At 37.0% G+C, this 22,654-nt stretch overlaps 1 protein-coding gene across 4 annotated transcripts in view; it reads right to left on the bottom strand.

Moving 5' to 3' along the window:
* The window catches only part of astn1 (astrotactin 1), a 427,949-nt gene that overhangs the window by 176,250 nt on the left and 229,045 nt on the right, over positions 1-22,654 (bottom strand). The window lies entirely within an intron of this gene.

Raw genomic sequence — 22,654 nt, 5'->3', positions numbered from 1 at the left:
AGCTGATTGAATGATTAGTATTCCGGGGATGAGGAACAAGAAGGCTGTTCATGATTGGCTGGTTGAGAACATGTGGTGCTGACATTATGAGGCGATGGATTGTGGTTAGTGTAGTTCGGAGTGTCGGAGGTAGGGGAAGAACCCGGAAGCGTTATGCTATAACGACACCCAGAGTTCAAACAGTTTAATAGCTGTGCCTAATAGTAGTTTGGACATCCTTGATATAGTGTATTTTAAACAGTTACCTATGTGTATTCACATAGTGTCTGTTTGAAATACAGTTTTTGATACACCGTTTTCATTTATCATCTGTTTTACCACTGTTTTATCCTGGTCAGGGTTGCAGTGGGTCTGATTGGTTGGGTGAAAGAATGGCAGTTAATCACAGAGCAGACACACACCCGGTAGGGCAATTTCTAGCAGCTCAAATTGGCCTGACTGCATGTCATTGGACTTGAAAACCAGATCGCCTGGATGAAAGCCCACATGGACGCAAGGAGAACATGCAAACTCCACACAGAGAGGACTCAAGGAATTACTCTTGCTGTGAGGCAATAGCACAACCCACTGCGCCACCGTGCCGCCCTTAACCGAATGCATTTTTATTTTCAAACAGTGGTCACAGGGAACAGTGAGTCACAGGACTGCAAAGACGATTAATAATGAATTTGTTTAAAATGACTTTATACATGAGAACAGAAAAAAGCATGAATAATTTAAAAGAACTCGAAAATCCTCAGACTGAAAAGAATTTTAAATTTCAGTGCGTACAGACCAAGGGCGCAAGCTTAACCTGAACGCCCGTGATCTTCCATCCCTCAGACGGCACTGCATCAGGAACCGCCACTCAACAATAGCTGATATAACCACATGGGTGAGGGATTACTTTGGCAAACCTTTGTCAAGCACTACAATACAGAGTTACATGCACAAATGCTACTTAAAACTTTACTGTGCAAAAAATAAGCCTTATGTTAACCATGTCCAGAAGCGGCGTCGACTTCTCTGGGCTCTGAGGCATCTAGGATGGACCATCTCACAGTGGAAACGTGTATTGTGGTCAGATGAATCAGCATTCCAGGTCTTTTTTTGGAAAAAATGGATGCCGTGTGCTCCGGACCAAAGACGAAAAAGAACCATCCAGACTGTTATCAGCAACAAGTCCAAAAGCCAGGGTGTGTCATCATATGGGGGTGTCTCAGTGCCCCTGGCAAAGGTTATTTACACTTCTGTGAAGCAGCATTAATGCAGAGAAGTACATTGAGATCTTAGAGCAACATGTGCTGCCTTCAAGACGTCATCTTTTCCAGGGACGTCCATGCATTTTTCAACAAGACGATGAACCACATACTGCACACGTTACAAAGGCATGGCTGCGGAAGAAGAGGGTACGGGTACTGGACTGGCCTGCCTGCAGTCCTGACCTGTCCCCAATAGAGAATGTGTGGAGCATTTTGAAACGAAAAATGCGACAACGACGACCCCGTACTGTTGCACATCTTAAGACGTGTTTGCAGGAAGAATGAGACAAAATAAAAGCTGAAAACTAAATCACTTGGTGTCCTCGGTGCCAAAACGTCTTTGTGTGGTGACAAGGAATAGCAACATTACAAAGTGGTAAATGCTTCACTGTCCCAACTTTTTTTGGAATGTGTGGCAGGCCTGAGATGCAGGAATGGATGTTCATTAATAAATGAAATGAAGTTGAGCAGACAAAACATGAAATATCTCAGGTTTATCCTGTTCCATATGCTCAGTTAATTTTTATATATATTTCCCCCAGTTTGTCTTTCAATCTAGTCGTATCCAATCAGCTGATTGCATTATGCTTCCTCTCTACTGATGTTGACCTCCAATCTGACTGAGGAGAGCCATGACTAACACACGACCCCTTTGACACGTGCTGCAGCCCAGTGGTCCCCAACCACCGGGCCACAGTCATTTATTACCGGGCCGAACAGAAAGAATAAATAATTAGAGATCGTTACAAGAGCAATTAAATTTCCAATACTTTTCGGGTGTTATTGTCCACAATCACCACTAGGTGGGAGCAGCGTTCTCATTTTCGTTGCAGCGAAAAAAGCTCAGGATTCATACTGATTTTCCATTGTACAGTTATTCTTTTTGAAATGCCCCGTCCCCCCGTCCGTAAAACCATATCTTATATGAAACCGGTCCATGGTGCAAAAAGGTTGAGGACCGCTGCTGTAGCCGGCTGCATCTTTTCACCTGCGCGAGGTGAGTTCATATGCGGATCAGCTTTGTGTATAGAGAGCTACACCATGATCACACACATTATCCCTTGTCTCTGTGCAGGTGCCATCAGTTAGCCAGCAGAGGTCGTTATTGCATCAGTTATGAGGAATCTGCTCCTGCATCCACACTACGAACAAGCCAATCGTTGTTCGTGTAGGTCCTCAGCCTGCCAGTCGCAGAGCAGAGATTCGAACTGTCGAGCTCTGGTGTGCTAGAATGTTTTACCGCTGTGCCACCTGAGCACCATGCTAAGTACAATTTTGATTAAGCCGCAAAAATGGTCATGGCCATCATCAGACATAAGTGGCAACCCTAGTGTGGAGTATTGTATATTCAAGTGGCCTGCACAGAGCCCAGACTTAACCACACTAATCATTTCTGGGATTAACTTGAACGTTTACTTTTAGTCAGGCCTTGACTAGATGCTCTGACTAAATGGGTACAAATGCATCCAGACACACTCCAAGAAAAGTGGAGGCTGTTATAGCTGCAAAGGTTTTGGAAAGAGATGTCTAACAAGTTCCAACTACGCTGTCCACATCTCTTGATGCAAGTTGAATCAGTTCATCTGGACACAAGTTTGTTGTAGAGATACGTTTCGCCACTTAATCCAAGTGACTTCTTCAGTCTGAGCTGGTGGTTGAATAACCCCAACCTTATATGCAGCCGATTTGCATAACGACCGATCACCGCCCACTGCATAACAATGGAACCGGTGATCAGGTCCATATGCAAATCACAATGACCATTAATTACAATGGTCATGTGTGTCTTTCACACATGATTGGGGTATAGCTCCTATTACGGCGTTGTAAGATGGTGAGAGATGTACTCTCAGGCCCCCTCCCCGGTTTAGAGATGGTCGTTCCCTCTTCACATAGATGGCCTCTTTGACTCCCCGTTCAAACCAGCGTTCCTCCTTGTCAAGGATCTGCACATCTTCATCATTAAATGAGTGGCCGCTGGCTTGCAGGTGAGTGTAAACCGCAGAGTCCTGGCCAGAAGAGGTCGATCTTCTATGTTGGGCCATCCGTTTCGCCAGTGGCTGTTTAGTTTCCCCGATGTACAGTTCCCGGCAATCCTCCCGGCACCTAACAGCATACGCTACGTTACTCTGTTTGTGTCGAGGGACCCGGTCCTTAGGGTGAACTAATTTCTGGCGTAGTGTGTTTTGGGGTTTGAAAGCAACTGAAACGCGGTGTTTGGAGAACACCATCTCCCACCAACTTACAACGCCGTAATAGGAGCTATACCCCAATCATGTGTGAAAGGCACACATGGCCATTGTAATTAATGGTCATTGTGATTTGCATATGGACCTGATCACCGGTTCCATTGTTATGCACTGATTCAACTTTGTGGATGGCTGTCCACATACTTTTGGCCAAACAGAGAGCCAAATTAAAAGCTAATTCACTTACTTATCTCGATTCGGTTGTTCCCACAAACAGATTAATTGTATCGAATGCAAAACACAGAGCAGCAGGACTTCATCATCGCTCTTCATCTCGACTGTGCTCGCTCTGGCTTTTCTAATGGAACTTTCCACCTGGCTCGTACATGACAGATTCATTTAGTGGAGCGGGAGAGTAACTGGGGGAATGCTGGAAGGCGAGCAGCTCCTAATCATGATCCAATGCTCTGTTAATGAGAACAAAGAGCGGTAAAATATTCATTAAAAGTGGCTCAGGACACACCGTGCAGGGGAGAGCAGGAAAGCCAGAGGAGAGCTGAAGTAATTAGGAACGGCTGCGGTTTTAGGTAGGTGGTCTCGGGACAGTTCGGTCTGATCCGAACCAAAAACAAGGCAGTACATGAGGGAAGCTGAACGCAATCAAATGATAATAGCGGAACGTCCTTACGCCGACAGGTGAGGAGTTGGAAAAACATTCGTTATTTTAGTTCGGTCTCTGTGGTGACGGCGATTGAAAGTGGATCGTGTCGCATCGTCCGAGAGTAAAAACATAAAAACAGAAAGTGATAGAGAGGCTGTGGAGAGAATGTACCTGGGGTCATTATCATAATCAGAATTAGAATCTTTATTAATTCACCAAGTACCAGGTGTACAAGGAATTTCTCTTGGTGCAGGTTTCAACATATTACAACCCCAAATCAGAAAAAGTTGGGATAGTATGGAAAATAAGAACACAGAGTTTCCTACATTTACTTTGACTTTTATTTAATTGCAGACAGGATGAACTTAAGATATTATTAATAAACATCCTTTCCTGCATTTCAGGCCTGCAACACATTCCAAAAATAGTTGGGACAGTAAAGCATTTATCACTTTGTAATGTAGCTATTCCTTTTCACCACACTTAAAAGACGTTTTGGCACCGAGGACACCAAGTGATTTAGTGTTTCTCCACTCATTCTCTATTTGGGACAGGTCAGGACTGCAGGCAGGCCAGTCCAGTACCCGTACCCTCTTCTTCCACAGCCATGCCTTTGTAATGTGTGCAGCATGTGGTTTTGCATCGTCTTGTTGAAAAATGCATGGACGTCCCTGGAAAAGGCAGCACATGTTGCTCTAAGATCTCAGTGTACTTTTCTGCATTAATGCTGCCATCACAGGAGTGTAAATGACCTCTGCCAAGGGCACTGACACAGCCCCATACCATGACACACCCTGGCTTTTGGACTTGTTGCTGATAACAGTCTGGATGGTTCTTTTACGTCTTTGGTCCGGAGCTGAATGCTGATTCATCTGACCACAATACACGTTTTCACTGTGTGATGGTCCATCCTGGATGCCTCTGAGCCAAGAAAAGTCGATGCTGCTTCTGGACATGGTTAACATAAGGCTTCTTTTTGCACAGTAAAGTTTTAAGTAGCATTTGTGCATGTAACTCTGTATTGTAGTGCTTGATAAAGGTTTGCCAAAGTAATCCCTCACCCATGTGGTTATATCAGCTATTGTTGAGTGGCGGTTCTTGATGCAGTGCCGTCTGAGGGATCGAAGATCACCTGACTGAGAAGAGCTGTGACTAACACACACCCCCTCCGACACGTGTGCGACAGCCGAGTGCATCTTTTCACCTGCACGAGGTGAGTTCATATGCAGATCAGCTTAGCGCACAAGGAGTCACACCCTGATCGATGCATTATCTCTCGTCTCTGTGCAGGCGGTATCAATCAGCCAACAGAGGTCATAATTGCATCAGTTATGAAGAATCCTCTCTAGCATCCGACCCGACGGACAAGCCAATCATTGTTCATGTAGGCGTTATGGGTTTGAGATGTCAGCTCTGGTGTGATAGAGTGTTTTACCACTAAACCGACTAAAACACCTGAGCTGAATAATTAGAAGTGTCCACATATTTTGAACATATCATGTAGATGGAGATGGAAGCCACTTTTTTATTAAAAGCAACATAACAGCTACTACAGGACTACTAAAGGATTCAATTCCTACTGTGAAAACTGCTGGTGGCAGCATCGTTGTATGAGGTTGGAACGCTGGGAAGAATTGAGGGCTGAGAGTTACCTCCTCAGGGGTAACAGCCAAAACACTGGATTGGCTATGACTACGGCCCTACCTATCGCGTCATGAACCGTGAAATGAGCCTTTTCTTGATTAACGAGGGAATTATTAGAGCCCTAGGCCCCAAATTGATCTAAATCCAGGTATGCAAAGCTGGTAGAGGTGTTTGTCACAGAGCAGCCTGGCAGCCTATTATCAAACACCCCAAAACGAACTAGCTCTTAGCACCTGAAGTTCAACCTTGCATCATTGCTCCTCACCTTCATGACTAGGTGATGCGTGGAAGGTGTGAGCGAGCTCCTCACAAGCCTAACATGCTGAAGGAACATGGGTGTTGCTTTAAAATTAGCTTCTTGCTTGCAGCTTTAACAGCCGCCAATAATACTGCAGGAAATGGTTACCAATTAGCTTTGACTAATCAGTCAGATCTGATTTGGACGTTGCAGCTACATTCAAGCCATTCAAGTTATTCTACCTAAAACAATTGTCTTTGTTTACTAAGGTGATGTTATACTATAACAGCACATAGCATTCCCTAAACTGTTGCTGTAATACCTAAATGCCGTGTTATGGTGCTGTAACATTAATAAATTGTTATTAATTATTCATTCTTGGCTAAACATCTGTGTTCTCCCGCCATCTGCTCGACCTAGATTCACTTGTCAGACTGCCAGCTAGTAGAAAGTGTTTCCGAAGGGTCCGAAGGCGACGCGCGTCAGACCACTACAGCACTCCATCACCGCTAACAGTGCCGGCGGTGTGGCGTGTACCAAAATAGACTCTGAAATTGTGGACCTATAATGATGAAATTATAGGTTGGTGCCTGGAGCTACCTGAAGCTGCTGATTTCGGTACACTGATACTTCTGTGCTAATGTTGCAACTCAACTGTTTGGTGATTTCATCATAAAAGAAGCAAACGTGGATTTGAAAAGCCTTGGTCACTAAGTCACTAAGACTCTACTGTTGGGGTTTGTACGTGGAGCTTGCATGGTGGCTAAGTGGGTAGCACTGTCGCCCCACAGCAAGAAGGTCCTGGGTTCGATCCCCAGGTGGGGCAGTCCGGGTCCTTTCTGTGTGGAGTTTGTATGTTCTCCCCGTGTCCGTCTGGGTTTCCTCCGGGTGCTCCGGTTTCCTCCCACGGTCCAAAGACCTGCAAGTGAGGTGAATTGGAGATGCTAAATTGTCCAAGACTGTGTGGATATAACCTCGTGAACTGATAAACCTTGTGGAAAGAGGAACTACCGTTCCTGTCATGAATGTAACCAAAAGTGTAAAACATGACGTTAAAATCCTAATAAACAAAGAAACAAACAAACTTCCTATGGAGTGTGCCGGTGCACAAAGCCTAACGTGACTTATTGTACTAAAACAACAAGGAAGGAATTTCATTAGTGGATAGAACTTATGAGCAGTAATAATTAAGAGAAGTTAAGACTCTCTCAGAAAAGCTGATTCTTACAATTTCTCAGCACCCCGAGCTATAACACAAGTTTAAAACTGAAACAGGAGGGAAATTCACCTAAACGCAGATACATGTGGAGCTTTCAGAGTAAAATTGATGGTTATTCCACACAAATGCAGATTCGTCTCATATCTGAACTTTGATCATGTTTTACCGCACCGCTCCAGCCAAGCACTGAACAAAGCAGCAGTCGCAGACACGTCGAGTTTAAGAGTACAAATTTCTCGACAAAGGGTGTCGAGTTATGAAGATTTGAGTTTAGGGGACGTCGAGTTACAAGGTACCACTGTATATACTTCTTTTCCATAGCTCAAGGGTCCAGGTTTGTGCACTTTATTCCATCTTATGCATCTTTGTCCATACACTTTACATACATCAGACTATTCGATTATTTTTGCAATTTATGTGACTGATTTACCAGCAGTTTTGAACCTCTGTAAGGTTCTGTGGAGACATTACGTTCTCACTCTAAACTTAAATGCTGATTGATTAACTTTATTGATCCCCACATGAAAATATAGTGCAAAAATAGACCTAAGGCAGTTAAATAAATACATCAATAAATAAGAGAGAAAAAAAATATATATATAAATGCAATTGCAACATGTATATACACCAATCAGCCATAACATTAAAACCACCTCCTTGTTTCTACACTCACTGTCCATTTTATCTGCTCCACTTACCATATAGAAGCACTTTGTAGTTCTACAATTACTGACTGTAGTCCATCTGTTTCTCTGCATGGTTTGTTAGCCCCCTTTCATGCTGTTCTTCAATGGTCAGGACTCTCACAGGACCTCCACAGAACAGCTATTATTTAGGTGGTGGGTCATTCTCAGCACTGCAGTGACACTGACATGGTGGTGGTGTGTTGGTGTGTGTTGTGCTGGTATGAGTGGATAAGACACAGCAGTGCTGATGGAGTTTTTATAAAACGGATAGTTCCTGTCCTAAAATCTGATTGGCTGAGCCGCGTTCGAAGCCGTTGTAAAATCCCCGATAAACGCACACCTATGACCACCTCACATCATTCCATATTAATACGCCACTGAATCGAAAAAGTTAATGTTATTTTCGCCATGTTGCCTAGCAACACTGTTAATCGAACTACCTTGCGTCGCGGAAGAATGCTTTATTGTAAGTTTATACACAATAAATACATTTATGAATTAAACATTGTTGTATTTATTATATTTTATGTTGACCGCCGTTTTATAAAAGCAATAAGCCACTCGAGACCGTGCATTACTGTTATGATTTTAGCACGGGGAAAGAAGTTTTAGGCACTCCGCTTCGCGTCGTGCCAAAAACGTCATCCCCGTGCTAAAATCACAGTAATGCACGGCCTCTCGTGGCTTATTGCTTTATTAAACACCTCACTGTCACTGCTGGACTGAGAAAAGTCCACCAGCCAAAAATATCCAGCCAACAGCGCCCCATGGGCAGCGTCCTGTGACCACTGATGAAGGTCTAGAAGACGACCAACTCAAACAGCAGCGATAGATGAGCAATCGTCTCTGAAATTACATCTACAAGGTGGACCAACTAGGTAGGAGCGTCTAATAGAGTGGACAGTGAGTGGACACGGTATTGAAAAACTCCAGCAGCGCTGCTGTGTCTGATCCACTCATACCAGCACAACACACACTTATACACCACCACCATGTCAGTGTCACTGCAGTGCTGAGAATTATCCACCACCTAAATAATACCTGCTCTGTGGTGGTCCTGACCATTGAAGAACAGCATGAAAGGGGGCTAACAAAGTATGCAAAGAAACAGATGGACTACAGTCAGTAATTGTAGAACTACAAAGTGCTTCAATATGGTAAGTGGAGCTGATAAAATGGACAGTGAGTGTAGAAACAAGGAGGTGGTTTTAATGTTATGGCTGATGACTAATATGTATAAAATGTAATGTTTGTAATGTTTGTTTAGTCTATGTCAAGTAGTTAAATAGACAGATTTTATTTATTTATTTATTTTGTAATTATTTATTTATTTCTTAATGTATGTGCTTACTTATTTATTTATTATTTTATAAATTATTTTATTTATTATTTTTTCTTATTATTTTTTCTTAGTCCTTATTCTTCGTTATTATTTTTTATTTTTTTATTTATAAAATTGTGTATTTATTTCTTCATTTATATATTTTTTATTTTATTTTTATTTATATAATATTTATTTATTTATTCATTAATTTATTTATTTCACCATTTATTCTTTTTTTTTTTTTTTTTTTTTTAAGCATCGTCCTTGGGCAATTCCTGCATCTTTTTAAATTTTCTCTGAAAAGCAGAAAAATAAAAATCCCAGACTGTTATTGTTGGCACTGTAGATAAGACCCACGCGTTTTATACCTCTGTGAAAGCACTTTCTATTTATATTTTATAGAAATGTATCTTCTTCACAGCAGAACACCAAAACGATTTCATTTCCTCTTTCACCCGAGCGTCAGCGTCTGGACTATTTCCTTAAGTTCAAAATTAATTGTCACAGCGGTCTGCTGTTCCATTAAAGATGAATAAAGCCGCTAGCAGCGGCAGCTGCGCTTGTCTAGCTTCTGTTTGTTTCCTGCTAACTCGACGCTTCATCTGGCCCAATTAGATCCCATTAAATCAAACTTTCCCATGGTCACTTTCAATCCCTTTCTCACCGCTGAGCATAATTAGAGTTCGCCGGAGTCGGTGTCTCGCAGGGTGCAGCCGAGCGGCGTGAGACGTCAGACGGAGCGCGCGCAGGCCAGTTGTGTTTTTCAAAGCCTGTCGACACCCACTGTCTCTCCGGGTGCTTTCAAATGAGATCAGTGCATTGGAGAGTTTGGTTGTTTGATAACATTAGCTCTGGCTCTCCAGCTTTTGTTAAACCATCTGCCCATGTGACTTTCCAACCCTTCCCCTCACCGACCACAGGATGCGGAGTCAAATTCTGTAAATGTCTTTAGCCGGAGCTACAATTGAATTAGCGGACTATAGAGGACTTTACAGAGGTACACTGGCTGGTAGGGAACAGAGATTCAGATTGTCAGAAAGTGCAGTTCTCTTTAAACTGCACTTCAAAGCATTATCTGTACCTCCTGGAGACAACACCTTATAAGCATACCTGGGACTGTTTGTTTGTCCCTTCTTTGTCTAACTTGCCTGGCTTCTCCCACTGGGCCTTTTTGCTACAGCTATGCAGCCACTGTTGGGCCCTTGAGCAAGGCCATTGACCCTATCTGCTTCAGGGGCACCGTGCAATGGCTGACCCTGCGCTCTGACCACAGCTTCCAAACAAGCCGGGGTATATGGAAAAGGAATTCCATTGTACTGTACATCTACTGTATATACACTGATCAGCCATAACATTAAAACCACCTCCTTGTTTCTACACTCATTGTCCATTTTATCAGCTCCACTTACCATATTGAAGCACTTTGTAGTTCTACAATTACTGACTGTAGTTCATCTGTTTCTCTACATACTTTTTTTAACCTGCTTTCACCCTGTTCTTCAATGGTCAGGACCCCCACAGGACCACCACAGAGCAGGTATTATTTGAGTGGTGGATCATTCACAGCACTGCAGTGACACTGACATGGTGGTGGTGTGTTAGTGTTTGTTGTGTTGGTATGAGTGGATCAGACACAGCAGCGTTGCTGGAGTTTTTAAATACCGTGTCCACTCACTGTCCACTCTATTAGACGCTCCTACCTAGTTGGTCCACCTTGTAGATGTAAAGTCAGAGACGATCGCTCATCTATTGCTGCTGTTTGACTTGGTCGTCTTCTAGACCTTCATCAGTGGTCACATGACGCTGCCCACGGGGCACTGTTGGCTGGATATTTTTGGTTGGTGGACTATTCTCAGTCCAGCAGTCACAGTGAGGTGTTTAAAAACTCCAGCAGCGCTGCTGTGTCTTATCCAGTCATACCAGTACAACACGCACTAACACACCACCACCATGTCAGTGTCACTGCAGTGCTGAGAATGATCCACCACCTAAATAATACCTGCTCTGTAGTGGTCCTGTGGGGGTCCTGACCATTGAAGAACAGCATGAAAGGGAGCTAACAAAGCATGCAGAGAAACTGATGGACTACAGTTAGTAATTGGACTGTGTAGTGTGTAGTAATTGTAAACAAGGAGGTGGTTTTAATATTATGGCTGATTGGTGTATATATACTGTATATATATATGACATTTCTGAAAAACAAACTACATACTCTGTGTTGTTCCTCAGTAGTGGTCGCACTTACTACAGCAACAAGGTGAATTCCCATCTTACCTTTTCTCCCTTAGACACTGAACCATTAAGACTCAAACCCAGCTATCCGCAGTGGTGCGTTGGTGTATCCGATTGATGTATCCGAACCTTGAATTCAAATTCAAAGCTCTTGGCTGTCTTAGTCTGTGTTGTGTTGCTCCCACTCCCATAATGCTCCACACATCAATTTAACCTGTCTCCAAAGCTCATGAATAAGAGGCGGGGCAAAAAAAAAAAAACAGGTACACTACAGATTAATGTTAATTTTACTAACATCCAGGTCTCTCGTGATTAGTGGAAGTGGGGTTACGAGGAGCTCATAACCCTCGATTAGATTACACTCGGTTCTCAGTAAAGGTTTCTGACAGTGAAGCGGCGGGACGGCTGCTGGGAACCAATTATTCTGGTATTTTTCAAAGTAGGACAGGGAATCCTCCGCAACAGTGAGAAGACAATTATTCCACGCGGTTATGTTTCTGCTTGGACATGTTATTTTCCGTGTGTGCATGCTGCTAAATCAGCACGCCTGCCCTGGAAACTTCAGGCTTCATTATGCTACTACTCCACATAAAATCACTTAATAAGTTAGTCAGTGGAGACGACCACTTCTGGTATTTAAGTAAAGATGCTGTAAAGATATAGCTTGTAGATAAAGCTTTGAGACATGGTTCAAAAATAAGCTATTTGCAGCATTGTGCTTCGAGTTCCTCTTGAAATATTCTCCAAGGTAAAATCCATAAGGTTACTACGAATTCTTTGATAAATCCACATTTTCTAATCTATTTGACTTTACACCAGTATTCTATTCAGGAGATTGGCTAGGTCTTGCAACCACCTTGACATTCTTGTTTAGAAACCAGTGTTATTGTGGCTTCATGTGTGGGGTTGTTAATCATCCCTATTTAACGCTTCTACAATATAATGTAAAATAAAAAAATGTGTTTGTATATACATTCATACACACTGTATGTATGTACGTTTGTATGTGTGTGTGTGTGTTTACATGTTCATAAATGTGTGTACACGTGTATTTATGTATGTGTGTACACGTATAGATTTGTGTGTGTGTGTGTGCATGAGTATTAATGTATATGTGTGTGTGTGCATGTATAGATTGTGTGTGTGTATACATGAGTATTTATGTATATGTGTGTGTGCATGTATAGATGTATAGATGTTTGTATACATGTGTATTTATGTATGTATGTGTATACATGTGTATTTATGTATGTGTGTATATACATGTGTATTTATGTATGTGTGTATATACATGTGTATTTATGTATGTGTGTATACATGTGTATTTATGTATGTGTGTGTATACATGTGTATTTATGTATTTGTGTGTATACATGTGTATTTATGTATGTGAGTGTATACATGTGTATTTATGTATGTGTGTATACATGTGTATTTATGTATGTGTGTATATACATGTGTATTTATGTATGTGTGTATATACATGTGTATTTATGTATGTGTGTTTACATGTGTATTTATGTATGTGTGTGTATACATGTGTATTTATGTATTTGTGTGTATACATGTGTATTTATGTATGTGAGTGTATACATGTGTATTTATGTATGTGAGTGTATACATGTGTATTTATGTATGTGAGTGTATACATGTGTATTTATGTATGTGAGTGTATACATGTGTATTTATGTATGTGTGTATATACATGTGTATTTATGTATGTGTGTGTATACATGTGTATTTATGTATGTGAGTATATACATGTGTATTTATGTATGTGAGTGTATACATGTGTATTTATGTATGTGAGTGTATACATGTGTATTTATGTATGTGTGTGTATACATGTGTATTTATGTATGTGTGTATACATGTGTATTTATGTATGTGTGTGTATACATGTGTATTTATGTATTTGTGTGTATACATGTGTATTTATGTATGTGAGTGTATACATGTGTATTTATGTATGTGTGTATACATGTGTATTTATGTATGTGTGTATATACATGTGTATTTATGTATGTGTGTATATACATGTGTATTTATGTATGTGTGTTTACATGTGTATTTATGTATGTGTGTGTATACATGTGTATTTATGTATTTGTGTGTATACATGTGTATTTATGTATGTGAGTGTATACATGTGTATTTATGTATGTGAGTGTATACATGTGTATTTATGTATGTGAGTGTATACATGTGTATTTATGTATGTGAGTGTATACATGTGTATTTATGTATGTGTGTATATACATGTGTATTTATGTATGTGTGTATATACATGTGTATTTATGTATGTGAGTGTATACATGTGTATTTATGTATGTGAGTGTATACATGTGTATTTATGTATGTGTGTGTATACATGTGTATTTATGTATGTGTGTATACATGTGTATTTATGTATGTGTGTGTATACATGTGTATTTATGTATGTGTGTATACATGTGTATTTATGTATGTGAGTGTATACATGTGTATTTATGTATGTGAGTGTATACATGTGTATTTATGTATGTGTGTGTATACATGTGTATTTATGTATGTGTGTATATACATGTGTATTTATGTATGTGTGTGTATACATGTGTATTTATGTATGTGTGTATATACATGTGTATTTATGTATGTGTGTATACATGTGTATTTATGTATGTGTGTATACATGTGTATTTATGTATGTGTGTGTATACATGTGTATTTATGTATGTGTGTATACATGTGTATTTATGTATGTGTGTGTATACATGTGTATTTATGTATGTGTGTATACATGTGTATTTATGTATGTGTGTGTATACATGTGTATTTATGTATGTGTGAATACATGTGTATTTATGTATTTGTGTGTATACATGTGTATTTATGTATGTGTGTGTATACATGTGTATTTATGTATGTGTGTATATACATGTGTATTTATGTATGTGTGTATACATGTGTATTTATGTATGTGTGTATATACATGTGTATTTATGTATGTGTGTATACATGTGTATTTATGTATGTGTGTATATACATGTGTATTTATGTATGTGTGTATATACATGTGTATTTATGTATGTGTGTATACATGTGTATTTATGTATGTGTGTATATACATGTGTATTTATGTATGTGTGTATATACATGTGTATTTATGTATGTGTGTATACATGTGTATTTATGTATGTGTGTATACATGTGTATTTATGTATGTGTGTGTATACATGTGTATTTATGTATGTGTGTATACATGTGTATTTATGTATGTGTGTGTATACATGTGTATTTATGTATGTGTGAATACATGTTTATTTATGTATTTGTGTGTATACATGTGTATTTATGTATGTGTGTGTATACATGTGTATTTATGTATGTGTGTATATACATGTGTATTTATGTATGTGTGTATATACATGTGTATTTATGTATGTGTGTATATACATGTGTATTTATGTATGTGTGTATACATGTGTATTTATGTATGTGTGTATACATGTGTATTTATGTATGTGAGTGTATACATGTGTATTTATGTATGTGTGTATATACATGTGTATTTATGTATGTGTGTATACATGTGTATTTATGTATGTGTGTATATACATGTGTATTTATGTATGTGTGTATATACATGTGTATTTATGTATGTGTGTATACATGTGTATTTATGTATGTGTGTATACATGTGTATTTATGTATGTGAGTGTATACATGTGTATTTATGTATGTGTGTATACATGTGTATTTATGTATGTGTGTATACATGTGTATTTATGTATGTGTGTATATACATGTGTATTTATGTATGTGTGTATACATGTGTAGTTATGTATGTGTGTATACATGTGTATTTATGTATGTGTGTATACATGTGTATTTATGTATGTGTGTATACATGTGTATTTATGTATGTGTGTGTATACATGTGTATTTATGTATGTGTGTATACATGTGTATTTATGTATGTGTATATACATGTGTATTTATGTATGTGTGTATACATGTGTATTTATGTATGTGTGTATATACATGTGTATTTATGTATGTGTGTATACATGTGTATTTATGTATATGTGTGTATACATGTGTATTTATGTATGTGTGTGTATACATGTGTATTTATGTATGTGTGTATATACATGTGTATTTATGTATGTGTGTATATACATGTGTATTTATGTATGTGTATATACATGTGTATTTATGTATGTGTGTATACATGTGTATTTATGTATATGTGTGTATACATGTGTATTTATGTATGTGTGTGTATACATGTGTATTTATGTATGTGTGTATACATGTGTATTTATGTATGTGTGTGTATACAGTGTATCACAAAAGTGAGTACACCCCTCACATTTCTGCAGATATTTAAGTATATCTTTTCATGGGACAACACTGACAAAATGACACTTTGACACAATGAAAAGTAGTCTGTGTGCAGCTTATATAACAGTGTAAATTTATTCTTCCCTCAAAATAACTCAATATACAGCCATTAATGTCTAAACCACCGGCAACAAAAGTGAGTACACCCCTAAGTGAAAGTTCCTGAAGTGTCAATATTTTGTGTGGCCACCATTATTTCCCAGAACTGCCTTAACTCTCCTGGGCATGGAGTTTACCAGAGCTTCACAGGTTGCCACTGGAATGCTTTTCCACTCCTCCATGACGACATCACGGAGCTGGCGGATATTCGAGACTTTGCGCTCCTCCACCTTCCGCTTGAGGATGCCCCAAAGATGTTCTATTGGGTTTAGGTCTGGAGACATGCTTGGCCAGTCCATCACCTTTACCCTCAGCCTCTTCAATAAAGCAGTGGTCGTCTTAGAGGTGTGTTTGGGGTCATTATCATGCTGGAACAATGCCCTGCGACCCAGTTTCCGGAGGGAGGGGATCATGCTCTGCTTCAGTATTTCACAGTACATATTGGAGTTCATGTGTCCCTCAATGAAATGTAACTCCCCAACACCTGCTGCACTCATGCAGCCCCAGACCATGGCATTCCCACCACCATGCTTGACTGTAGGCATGACACACTTATCTTTGTACTCCTCACCTGATTGCCGCCACACATGCTTGAGACCATCTGAACCAAACAAATTAATCTTGGTCTCATCAGACCATAGGACATGGTTCCAGTAATCCATGTCTTTTGTTGACATGTCTTCAGCAAACTGTTTGCGGGCTTTCTTGTGTAGAGACTTCAGAAGAGGCTTCCTTCTGGGGTGACAGCCATGCAGACCAATTTGATGTAGTGTGCGGCGTATGGTCTGAGCACTGACAGGCTGACCCCCCACCTTTTCAATCTCTGCAGCAATGCTGACAGCACTCCTGCGCCTATCTTTCAAAGACAGCAGTTGGATGTGACGCTGAGCACGTGCACTCAGCTTCTTTGGACGACCAACGCGAGGTCTGTTCTGAGTGGACCCTGCTCTTTTAAAACACTGGATGATCTTGGCCACTGTGCTGCAGCTCAGTTTCAGGGTGTTGGCAATCTTCTTGTAGCCTTGGCCATCTTCATGTAGCGCAACAATTCGTCTTTTAAGATCCTCAGAGAGTTCTTTGCCATGAGGTGCCATGTTGGAACTTTCAGTGACCAGTATGAGAGAGTGTGAGAGCTGTACTACTAAATTGAACACACCTGCTCCCTATGCACACCTGAGACCTAGTAACACTAACGAGTCACATGACATTTTGGAGGGAAAATGACAAGCAGTGCTCAATTTGGACATTTAGGGGTGTAGTCTCTTAGGGGTGTACTCACTTTTGTTGCCGGTGGTTTAGACATTAATGGCTGTATATTGAGTTATTTTGACGGAAGAATAAATTTACACTGTTATATAAGCTGCACACAGACTACTTTTCATTGTGTCAAAGTGTCATTTTGTCAGTGTTGTCCCATGAAAAGATATACTTAAATATCTGCAGAAATGTGAGGGGTGTACTCACTTTTGTGATACACTGTACATGTGTATTTATGTATGTGTATATACATGTGTATTTATGTATGTGTGTATATACATGTGTATTTATGTATGTGTGTATACATGTGTATTTATGTATGTGTGTATACATGTGTATTTATGTATGTGTGTGTATATACATGTGTATTTATGTATGTGTATATACATGTGTATTTATGTATGTGTGTATACATGTGTATTTATGTATGTGTGTATACATGTGTATTTATGTATGTGTGTATACATGTGTATTTATGTATGTGTGTGTATACATGTGTATTTATGTATGTGTGTATACATGTGTATTTATGTATGTGTATATACATGTGTATTTATGTATGTGTGTATACATGTGTATTTATGTATGTGTATATACATGTGTATTTATGTATGTGTGTATATACATGTGTATTTATGTATGTGTGTATACATGTGTATTTATGTATGTGTATATACATGTGTATTTATGTATGTGTGTATACATGTGTATTTATGTATGTGTATATACATGTGTATTTATGTATGTGTGTATATACATGTGTATTTATGTATGTGTGTATACATGTGTATTTATGTATGTGTGTATACATGTGTATTTATGTATGTGTGTGTATATACATGTGTATTTATGTATGTGTATATACATGTGTATTTATGTATGTGTGTATACATGTGTATTTATGTATGTGTGTGTATACATGTGTATTTATGTATGTGTGTGTATACATGTGTATTTATGTATGTGTGTATACATGTGTATTTATGTATGTGTGTATACATGTGTATTTATGTATATGTGTGTATACATGTGTATTTATGTATGTGTGTGTATACATGTGTATTTATGTATGTGTGTGTATACATGTGTATTTATGTATGTGTGTATACATGTGTATTTATGTATGTGTGTATACATGTGTATTTATGTATGTGTGTATACATGTGTATTTATGTATGTGTGTGTATACATGTGTATTTATGTATGTGTGTATATACATGTGTATTTATGTATGTGTGTGTATACATGTGTATTTATGTATGTGTGTGTATACATGTGTATTTATGTATGTGTGTATATACATGTGTATTTATGTATGTGTGTATACATGTGTATTTATGTATGTGTGTATACATGTGTATTTATGTATGTGAGTGTATACATGTGTATTTATGTATTTGTGTGTATACATGTGTATTTATGTATGTGTGTGTATACATGTGTATTTATGTATGTGTGTATATACATGTGTATTTATGTATGTGTGTATACATGTGTATTTATGTATGTGTGTATACATGTGTATTTATGTATGTGTGTATATACATGTGTATTTATGTATGTGTGTATACATGTGTAGTTATGTATGTGTGTATACATGTGTATTTATGTATGTGTGTATACATGTGTATTTATGTATGTGTGTATACATGTGTATTTATGTATGTGTGTGTATACATGTGTATTTATGTATGTGTGTATACATGTGTATTTATGTATGTGTATATACATGTGTATTTATGTATGTGTGTATACATGTGTATTTATGTATGTGTGTGTATACATGTGTATTTATGTATGTCTGTATACATGTGTATTTATGTATGTGTGTATACATGTGTATTTATGTATATGTGTGTGTATACATGTGTATTTATGTATGTGTGTATATACATGTGTATTTATGTATGTGTGTGTTTACATGTGTATTTATGTATGTGTGTATACATGTGTATTTATGTATATGTGTGTATACATGTGTATTTATGTATGTGTGTGTATACATGTGTATTTATGTATGTGTGTGTATACATGTGTATTTATGTATGTGTGTGTATACATGTGTATTTATGTATGTGTGTTTACATGTGTATTTATGTATGTGTGTATACATGTGTATTTATGTATGTGTGTGTATACATGTGTATTTATGTATGTGTGTATACATGTGTATTTATGTATGTGTGTATACATGTGTATTTATGTATGTGTGTGTATACATGTGTATTTATGTATGTGTGTGTATACATGTGTATTTATGTATGTGTGTTTACATGTGTATTTATGTATGTGTGTTTACATGTGTATTTATGTATGTGTGTATACATGTGTATTTATGTATATGTGTGTATACATGTGTATTTATGTATGTGTGTATACATGTGTATTTATGTATGTGTGTATATACATGTGTATTTATGTATGTGTGTATATACATGTGTATTTATGTATGTGTGTATATACATGTGTATTTATGTATGTGTATATACATGTGTATTTATGTATGTGAGTGTATACATGTGTATTTATGTATATGTGTGTATACATGTGTATTTATGTATGTGTGTGTATACATGTGTATTTATGTATGTGTGTATATACATGTGTATTTATGTATGTGTGTATATACATGTGTATTTATGTATGTGTGTATACATGTGTATTTATGTATGTGTGTATACATGTGTATTTATGTATGTGTGTGTATACATGTGTATTTATGTATGTGTGTATACATGTGTATTTATGTATGTGTGTGTATACATGTGTATTTATGTATGTGTGTATACATGTGTATTTATGTATGTGTGTATATACATGTGTATTTATGTATGTGTGTATATACATGTGTATTTATGTATGTCTGTATACATGTGTATTTATGTATGTCTGTATACATGTGTATTTATGTATGTGTGTATACATGTGTATTTATGTATATGTGTGTGTATACATGTGTATTTATGTATGTCTGTATACATGTGTATTTATGTATGTCTGTATACATGTGTATTTATGTATGTGTGTATACATGTGTATTTATGTATATGTGTGTGTATACATGTGTATTTATGTATGTGTGTATATACATGTGTATTTATGTATGTGTGTGTATACATGTGTATTTATGTATGTGTGTGTATACATGTGTATTTATGTATGTGAGTGTATACATGTGTATTTATGTATGTGTGTATATACATGTGTATTTATGTATGTCTGTATACATGTGTATTTATGTATGTCTGTATACATGTGTATTTATGTATGTGTGTATACATGTGTATTTATGTATATGTGTGTGTATACATGTGTATTTATGTATGTGTGTATATACATGTGTATTTATGTATGTGTGTGTATACATGTGTATTTATGTATGTGTGTGTATACATGTGTATTTATGTATGTGAGTGTATACATGTGTATTTATGTATGTGTGTATATACATGTGTATTTATGTATGTGTATATACATGTGTATTTATGTATGTGTATATACATGTGTATTTATGTATGTGTGTATATACATGTGTATTTATGTATGTCTGTATACATGTGTATTTATGTATGTCTGTATACATGTGTATTTATGTATGTGTGTATACATGTGTATTTATGTATATGTGTGTGTATACATGTGTATTTATGTATGTGTGTATATACATGTGTATTTATGTATGTGTGTGTATACATGTGTATTTATGTATGTGTGTGTATACATGTGTATTTATGTATGTGAGTGTATACATGTGTATTTATGTATGTGTGTATATACATGTGTATTTATGTATGTGTGTATACATGTGTATTTATGTATGTGTGTATATACATGTGTATTTATGTATGTGTGTATACATGTGTATTTATGTATGTGTGTATACATGTGTATTTATGTATTTGTGTGTATACATGTGTATTTATGTATGTGTGTGTATACATGTGTATTTATGTATGTGTGTATATACATGTGTATTTATGTATGTGTGTATATACATGTGTATTTATGTATGTGTGTATACATGTGTATTTATGTATGTGTGTATACATGTGTATTTATGTATGTGAGTGTATACATGTGTATTTATGTATGTGTGTATATACATGTGTATTTATGTATGTGTGTATACATGTGTATTTATGTATGTGTGTATATACATGTGTATTTATGTATGTGTGTATACATGTGTATTTATGTATGTGTGTATATACATGTGTATTTATGTATGTGTGTATACATGTGTATTTATGTATGTGTGTATACATGTGTATTTATGTATGTGAGTGTATACATGTGTATTTATGTATGTGTGTGTATACATGTGTATTTATGTATGTGTGTGTATACATGTGTATTTATGTATGTGTGTATACATGTGTATTTATGTATGTGTGTATATACATGTGTATTTATGTATGTGAGTGTATACATGTGTATTTATGTATGTGTGTATATACATGTGTATTTATGTATGTGTGTATACATGTGTATTTATGTATGTGTGTATATACATGTGTATTTATGTATGTGTGTATACATGTGTATTTATGTATGTGTGTATACATGTGTATTTATGTATGTGTGTATATACATGTGTATTTATGTATGTGTGTATACATGTGTATTTATGTATGTGTGTATACATGTGTATTTATGTATGTGTGTGTATACATGTGTATTTATGTATGTGTGTGTATACATGTGTATTTATGTATGTGTGTATACATGTGTATTTATGTATGTGTGTATACATGTGTATTTATGTATGTGTGTATATACATGTGTATTTATGTATGTGAGTGTATACATGTGTATTTATGTATGTGTGTATATACATGTGTATTTATGTATGTGTGTATATACATGTGTATTTATGTATGTGTGTATACATGTGTATTTATGTATGTGTATATACATGTGTATTTATGTATGTGTGTATATACATGTGTATTTATGTATGTGTGTATACATGTGTATTTATGTATGTGTATATACATGTGTATTTATGTATGTGTGTATATACATGTGTATTTATGTATGTGTGTATACATGTGTATTTATGTATGTGTATATACATGTGTATTTATGTATGTGTGTATATACATGTGTATTTATGTATGTGTGTATACATGTGTATTTATGTATGTGTATATACATGTGTATTTATGTATGTGTGTATACATGTGTATTTATGTATGTGTGTATATACATGTGTATTTATGTATGTGTGTGTATACATGTGTATTTATGTATGTGTGTATATACATGTGTATTTATGTATGTGTGTATACATGTGTATTTATGTATGTGTGTATATACATGTGTATTTATGTATGTGTGTATATACATGTGTATTTATGTATGTGTGTATCCATGTGTATTTATGTATGTGTGTATACATGTGTATTTATGTATGTGTGTATACATGTGTATTTATGTATGTGTGTGTATACATGTGTATTTATGTATGTGTGTATA

This window comes from Trichomycterus rosablanca, chromosome 4 (assembly GCF_030014385.1).
Source record: "Trichomycterus rosablanca isolate fTriRos1 chromosome 4, fTriRos1.hap1, whole genome shotgun sequence".
NCBI lineage: Eukaryota > Metazoa > Chordata > Actinopteri > Siluriformes > Trichomycteridae > Trichomycterus > Trichomycterus rosablanca.
This window is presented reverse-complemented; position numbering and strand designations above follow the sequence as displayed.